Source organism: Bombina bombina, chromosome 2, assembly GCF_027579735.1.
Source record: "Bombina bombina isolate aBomBom1 chromosome 2, aBomBom1.pri, whole genome shotgun sequence".
NCBI lineage: Eukaryota > Metazoa > Chordata > Amphibia > Anura > Bombinatoridae > Bombina > Bombina bombina.
In genome coordinates, this window is record NC_069500.1 from 1250106425 (window position 1) to 1250114860 (window position 8436).

Below are 8436 nucleotides of genomic sequence, written 5' to 3' on the forward strand. Positions count from 1 at the left end.
ATACCCCTAAACTGAAGTACCCCACAATCGCAAACTAACACTAAACTAATAAATCTCTAACCTCCCACATATCCACTGCAAGTCGCTAAGTATAAACCTCTAAACCGCCACATACCCACCACAAGTATCTATTAACCCCCTATGCCACCATATACCCACAGCAAGTATTTAACTATTAACCCCTATGTCTCTAATTTTTACCCACTATGCTGTCACATACCCACCACAATCATCTATTAACCCCTATGCCGCCATAAACCCAAAACACAAACTAACCTAACACCTAATCCCCCCTCTAAACTAAACCCCCAAGTTAAAAATATATTTTTTAAAAATGTAAATTTAAAAAAAATCCTGAACCAAAAAACCCAAACGAAATCTAACACCTGATCCCCCTCTAAACTAACCCCCCACTCTAAACTAACCTCACTGTTACAAAAAAAAAGCTGTTAAAAAAAATAAATTCCATTATCCAAAATAAAAAAATAATTACACCCAACACTAAACTACATGCTCCATAAAATAAATCCACCCAAAATAAAAAAACTACCACAAAAATAAATTACAGTAGCCTTTAAAAGGGCCTTTTGTAGAACATTGCCCTAGAAGTGATCTTTTTTTTTTTTTAAACAGCTTTTGTTTTTTAAAATTTTGTAATTTAGATGTCTTTTATTTTTTTGTAACTTAGGGGGTTAGTTTAGAGGGGGGCTTAGTTTAAAGGGGGACTAGGAGTTAGTGTAGTTCAAGTTTGCTTTGGGAGGTGGCGGTTTAGGCCTAACCACCCCCATACCTGCATGGCGGTTGAATAGGTAAATATTGTTAGTTAGTATTTTGTAGGCCTTAATCAACTAACCACCCCCCATACATGTATGGGGTTGATTAGATGATTATTGATGGTAAGCTTTTATTAGGCCTTAAAGGACCATTATGCACTCATATTAATAGATACTGTATGAATACATTGCATGTTGTTAATGCAGTGTGTCCCAATCCAGTTTATAAACGCAACTTCAATCTTTTGTAAATTTTCCATTCTTACTCACATTTACCAAGTTTCTCCGTCGCCATAACGCTCCGCCCTCATGGAATAAAGAGCTAAATAGGAGGTTTTTTAACTACGACGCATCAGCCACAAACCAATCAGTACCTATATTTAAATTTTCATTGAGGCTTCCTCCTACAATTGCGCATGCGTTCTATTTGACGTGCACAGCTCGATCGTGCACAGCATCATTCCGCGCATGCGCATTTGTAACTACCAGCTGACACGCGCGCTCTAGGCAAAGTTGTTATTAGATTGACTGACATGCTGTGACGTGTAATACATGTGGATGAAGTGCAGCATTGTCATATGTACACGTACTTTTTAGATATACGGTATGAAAAGTAGGTGTATATATGAAAATGATGCAGTTCATTCACATGCATTACGCCCATAGATTCTGTCACAGCGTGTCAGTCAATCTGCAATTCTGCAAACAGATGAAAATGAAAGAAATGAAAGCAGAATAAAAAGATGCTGTGTGTGTCCTCCATATCACACCCCCTTGTGCAGTAACTCACCATATCCACAGGATGGGTCCTCTTAATCCACAGTGCAACCAGCTAGCCCAGGAATGGACACAGGGTGTAAATCCAAATATCCGCTTATGGAGTGATACTGCTGCATAGCTATTGACATTTTAGCCTTGTTGTAAATGCTATTACAATTCAAGTGATTTTTCATTCTTTGCATCAAAACTAGCCATCTGCTTATAAGAGAGTACAGATCATTTCACTTTTCAAGCCGAATGAAATGCTTGATGCAAGACATGCAGTTATTTCTGTCTATTGTCTCTACTATTGAACTTGAGAACATGGCCACAGCACATCTTCCCCCAGCTAGGAACTGAAGGCATTCTGCATGTCAGATCACCTTTTAGATGCAAAGTTGGGCATGATGGTTTTTCAGACTAAGAAATGGTTGAAATAATTGGTTTGACTAGAGTCTATCTGATAGAATTCTATAATAAAGTTTCTTCTGTACTGGATAGTGATACTCATGATGAAAACCATATAAGCAGTTTAAATAAATAAATAAAAATCAGTAGAGGTTAATGCCATGTCTTGTCTTCTGTTACTCAACATATCAGCTGCCAAACAATAATACTGAGTCCACTAATGGCACATGGCCCTAAAATAAATTATTTATTTTAGGGTCATTTGCCAATAGTGGACTCATAAGGGATAAACCTCCTATTACGTCTTACCTGTACCCAACTTAAATAAACTTAAATACCATATATAACGATAGATTAGAAGAAATAAGACACTTGACACATGTTAAATGGGCAAAAGACCGGCCACGGTCACATTTATTATAACATAAGCCTTTAAAACTAGGCCTATGTAAATATGCCAACTAGGCAACAAAATCCTTAAATAGGAGAACTGTAACAGTTCTTTGCTGGTGGCGGCAATAAACTAGCTAAATTAACCCCTACTAACAGACGGCCAGGGCCCTACATGGTGTGTGCAGCGTGGCACGATTGCCACGCCCAATTGGCAGAGAGAGAGAGCTGTAAGCTGAAAGAGGTATTTGCCTAAGATTCGTAGGGGGGAGTAACCCCTAGGTCAGCACCTAGTGGGTGTCACCTCCCCCATCCCATGACATCACTCATCTCTCTCCCTGCCCGCTCTCTGGGCCCTGACCGACCGCCAGCTAGGGCACATACGACCAGCTCAGTAAGGCGACCCCCCTCGGAACGAGTCGTAAAAACACGCTCCAAGCGGGTGGAAGACTAAATTACCCCCTGGACTTAATGGGCTAGTTCAATTAAACCTACCCAAGCCAGGGTGAGCCCTAGCCATTACCCTAAGCCGCCACATCTTCATCCAGGGTCGGGTGGGCGGGAAAAATTCTTCCTTGAAGTCTGGAACAGGAACAAAAGAGGGCTGGATTCCCTGCAGTCAGGACCTATAAAGGTAAGCAGAAACACCCGCCCCTCCACTTGCAACAATGTAACATCTAGTACCTTCCAGACTTCAACTCAGTTATCCCTTAATTTTGTTACATGCCCAGTAGAGGGCCCTCCACTTCCATAAGGGATAAACCTCCTATTACGTCTTACCTGTACCCAACTTAAATAAACTTAAATACCATATATAACGATAGATTAGAAGAAATAAGACACTTGACACATGTTAAATGGGCAAAAGACCGGCCACGGTCACATTTATTATAACATAAGCCTTTAAAACTAGGCCTATGTAAATATGCCAACTAGGCAACAAAATCCTTAAATAGGAGAACTGTAACAGTTCTTTGCTGGTGGCGGCAATAAACTAGCTAAATTAACCCCTACTAACAGACGGCCAGGGCCCTACACGGTGTGAACAGCGTGGCATGATTGCCACGCCCAATTGGCAGAGAGAGAGAGCTGTAAGCTGAAAGAGGTATTTGCCTAAGATTCGTAGGGGGGAGTAACCCCTAGGTCGGCACCTAGTGGGTGTCACCTCCCCCATCCCATGACATCACTCATCTCTCTCCCTGCCCGCTCTCTGGGCCCTGACCGACCGCCACAAGAGCCAACCGCCTCTTGCCGCCACAACTGACAAGCTCTACCACATATATTAAAACAATAACAATAAACTTTAACTGCTAAACAATAATTCAAACAAACCCTAACAATGCTTTTCTAATATCCCCTAGAAAAATGTCCAGACCCACCTCTGTAAGGTGAACGCCATCAGGGCGATAGAGAGCCTTGTTGTCAGCCGTCAACTCGTCATGCCTAATGGCAAAACCACCTAACGCCGTGACCGTCCGCCCCATCTCCCTATTAAGCTTCTTTCTCATTATAAGCTGCCCTCTGATTTACAATATGCCGCCAACGCAGTCGTGCAACTACGTTGGACCAACCAATCTGGACATCAGGAAGCCAAGCAGACAGCCAGCGTATGTCAGAAGCCATCCTCCGAATCAAATCCAAAACAGGAACGGACCCCATGTCGTTCCCTCCCAAGTGCAGCACAATAATGTGAGGTTTCCCCCACCTCCTGTGAGCGTCCTGAAGCAAGGTGGGTAACTCTTCCCAAGTTAACCCCCTGCGCCCTAGCCACCGTACATTAGCTCTGGATGCTGCAAAACCCAAATGCTGCCCGTCCGGCCTCTGCAACGCCCTGATGGACGCCCAGTGCACAAAGGAATGCCCCACTATCCACACCCGTTTCGTGGGAGCATTCATGCCTGAAAACATAGTATACAAAACTGAGCCAAGCATGACCTACAGTTACATATTTCCATACACCACAAATCCCCCAACAGTTTGGCCCCCTTCCTAATTCAATGAGCGGAACCCGGCCTAATGGGGTTCGTCCCCCAAAGGACGAATATATGATTTAAAACGACCTGACTTCCAGCGCCCTAATTTCTTGATACCGGACTCCGAAACACCGCTATACGCCGCGCTCGTGGCCGCCCCTATCCTAAAGGAATGGGACGCGATTTTCACAGGATCCAGCCCGGGGGCAGCCGCCGCCTTTGCTAAGACCTTTTTAAATTGAAACAACGACAACGCCGATCCGTCTTCATGAATAAATAACTGACGCAATCCCTGCGGCCTAAGCTGGCAATAATCGTGGAAACTCCTAACTGGGCAACATTCCGGGAATTCATGCCTTCCCAGCAGAAGCCAAGCTCCCTTGCCTTCGGGGTCCATCTTGGACCTAGGCACAAGCAGCAGCAGCCCATCGTCCGATGGCCGCACGTGCTCCCATTGGATCCCACCCATTTTATCCATCTTAGATGAAGCCACAATTTCACCGACCCTCAGAGCCCCAGCCAAGGCAAACGAGAAGGCCGCCCTAAACAGTGCTGCCTCAAACAATGACGAGCACACTGACTGCAGTGTGCCCACCATGTCACGCAGTCTAAGAGGTGTAATAGGTTCCCTTTGGTCTTTTTCGCGCGGGGACATCCGCCCCCAAGCCTTCATTACTTGCTTCACAAGAAATGCCCGGGAATAATCCGCAATGCCGAACGTCTTATTGAAAAACGCGACGGCCGAAAGCCTGCTCTGAGCAGACAGTCTGGATACGCCCTGACTATGTAACCACGCAAGCCAGTCAAGCACCTGTACCTGTGTCGCTGTAGGTACGGCAAACCCCTGTTGCCCGGCGAAGCAAACCCACGATCTCCAGTGTTTCTCATAAGCACACCAAGTCTTGGGAGCCAAGGACGCCCTTACTAGGGGGATGACGCTCTCCCAGCCTCCGCCATCTGCCAAAGAAAAGGAGGGCAATTTAGACCGTTTCTCGCGGCCCCTGACGCCACCCTCCTAAACTGATCCCATTGAAATCTGGACAGAGCATCTGCTATGACATTCCTAACCCCCGGCACGTGCCGAGCCGTGAAACGCACGTTCCACTGTAAGCAACGCAACACTAGGTGGCGCAGGTACGTAACCACCCTGGGTGACGACGCGGAAAGCCGGTTGATGGCATAGACAACACACATGTTGTCGCACCAAAAAACCACCGCCCGATTGGCCAGTCTCAATCCCCAGAGCTCGACCGCCACAATGATTGGGAAAAGTTCCAGCAACGTTAGGTTCCTGGTTAAACCAGCCAGAACCCAATCCCTTGGCCACGGAGCAGCGCTCCACTCGCCATCGAAGTAAGCCCCATAACCAAAGCCACCCGCTGCATCCGTGAATAGATGAAGCGAATGACTGGTCATGGGGCCCTCTCGCCAAATGCATACTCCGTTGAATTTCTTTAGAAATTCCTCCCATACCCAGAGATCCTCCCTCATCTCCGCTGACACTTCCACCCTGGAAGCCTTCCCCTTCGGGCCCTGCAATTGACCCTCCAGCCTCCTGTTGAATACCCTTCCCATAGGAATAGCCCTTCCTGCGAAGTTCAGGAGTCCCAGCAAGGACTGAAGTTCCTTAACGCAAATCGTCTTAGCACTACGCACGGACAAAACCACCTGCAACAGGCGGTCGACTTTGTCCCATGGCAGCCTACAGACCGCCGCCTCGGTATCTATCTCTATACCAAGAAAAGTAAGGCAAGAACAGGGACCCTGTGTCTTATCCTCTGCCAACGGCACGCCGAATTTACCCATCATGTCTTGCATGATAACCATCATGCGTGAGCATTCATCCGAACCTGCCCTACCTACCAACAGGAAGTCGTCCAGGTAGTGGGCCATGGCTCCACCCCCAGAGGCCCTCTGCACCACCCAATGCAGAAAGGAACTAAAGCATTCGAACAGTGCACATGATAGCGAGCACCCCATGGGAAGACATTTGTCCACATAGAAGGCCCCATCCGCCTTCATGCCCATTAGCCGAAATGCAGACGGGTGCAGGGGCAGCAAACGAAACGCTGACTCTATGTCCAGTTTTGCCATTAGCGCCCCTGCTCCTTTGCCCCGGACGATACCTAGAGCATCGTCAAAGGACTGGTAGTGTACCGTGCTCATGTCCGGGTCGATGGCATCATTCACCGACCCCCCTTTCGGAAATGACAAGTGATGTATAAGCCGAAACTTGCCAGTGTCCTTTTTGGGTACCACCCCTAATGGGGATACCACTAAATCAGGCAGCGGCCTGGCCCTGAAGGGGCCGGCCACCCTGCCCAAAGCCAGCTCCTTACTCAGTTTTTCCCGCACTACCTCAGGGAATTCATATGCTGACTTAAGGTTCCTGTGTACCACGGAACCCACCACGTCTCCCCCCACCGGAATCCTAAACCCATCCCGTAACCCGGACCTAAGCAGTTGAGCCGCCTCCTGGTCTGGGTAACTCGCCAGCCATGGCTCCATGGCTGGCAACCTAAGTGGGGTTGGGGCCCTTGTACCCAGGACCGCCCCTGGATGCCGACTTGTCTGCGCCGGCATCCTTCCTTTTGACGCAATCCACCCCTGAATGTGGTCCACTGCAGAATTTGCAGATGTGACGAAAGGAACAACTAGCTCCTCTGTCACACTGTTTATCCTGGAATTTCCAGCATTCCCTGCCCCAGCGCTTTGGCCTCTGCGCCACTTTGCTGATGCCTAGCCGCGGCCCAGGGGTGCTGCCTGCACCCCCTTCAAGCCCCAGTTTGGACCATAGGTCGATATCCTTGGTTCCAAAATGCAGGAGAGGGTTACCCACCATCTTCCTGCGGAAGGCCATGTCGTACTCCCGCCACGCACCTTCCTTAAACCTCGCGCGGATATCGTCAATGGTATCCTCGTATTTAAATAGATTATGGCCCTGAGTGGGCCATTTATCTACATAACACGTGGCTAACACCCTAAAGCATTTGTGCCACTCCTCGAATGTCTCCGGCCGCTGGACCTTTTTTGGCCCCGTGCCGTCAGCCGCGCGTTCCCTAGCCCTACACGCCTCCGGTGAAAGTTCAAAGATGTTGACGTAGCGTCCATCCTGAATCTTTTTGACCACCTTAGATTTCAGGTGTCCATATAGGGAGTGCACCAAGCACGGGTAAGTGTCGCCGTGAGACGCCACATGCCGTGACATCGGGGTTGCTCCCATGTCCAGGAAACCCATGCTAGAGTCCTGAGCTAATGGAACTACATGACTACTCTCCGCTCTAGGGACCTTCCCTTTTACCTGCGCCGCTACCAGCTTCTTTATCATCTTAAACATCTCCTTCTGCCCTTTTCCAACTAAGCCTAAGTCACCCTCACTCTCAGATCCAGACCCACTAGAGGATGAACCCAGCCCTATGTGTGTAAGAGAAACTCACCGCTGGGGGCCAAAGGCGGCACAGCTCCTGCCTGCGACTGCTGGTATCTGTCCTCTGCAGCAGCTGGAGATGAAGTTGCAACCGGTATTGCTCCTTGCCTGGATGTAGAAGCCATAGCTGGAACAGACGTATCCATGGACACACCCTGAGGAAACAAAACATTTTGGGGAGTACTCCTTGCGGATGAATGGACCCCTGGGGGGTTCCCCACCTGCTCCCCAGACAGACATACCCCCAGTGCAGCCGAAACAGCCCTCCTTATCATCTCCTCAGTCCCACCGGAAATCTGTCCCTGTGAAACATTCACACTCTCATTGCCATCCCCACGAATCATACCAGGCGTTACCTGCCTACTAATGTCCCTGGCAAATATTCCCCCTGAGGCAGTCCCTGCCACATCAAGGTATTCGGTATCCCCATGTAAAGCCCCCTGCCTAGCCACAGTTATCCCCCTGTGGACCCCAGTGCCCGATCTAGCCTGAGCAGCACGACCAGGGATTACCCCTCTACCCCTCTGCCTCAACAAAGTAGCTCTCCTGCCACCAGGCGTTTTACCCAGTGCCTTGCCAGCCACACCAACAGACCGCACATTCGCACGCGCTCCCGCCACCCCAGGTGCCCTCCCCAACTCACTAGGGCTCCCTCCGTGCGGTGACCTGCTCCTGTGTGGCACGCTGCGCACTCTGCTTCTACCGC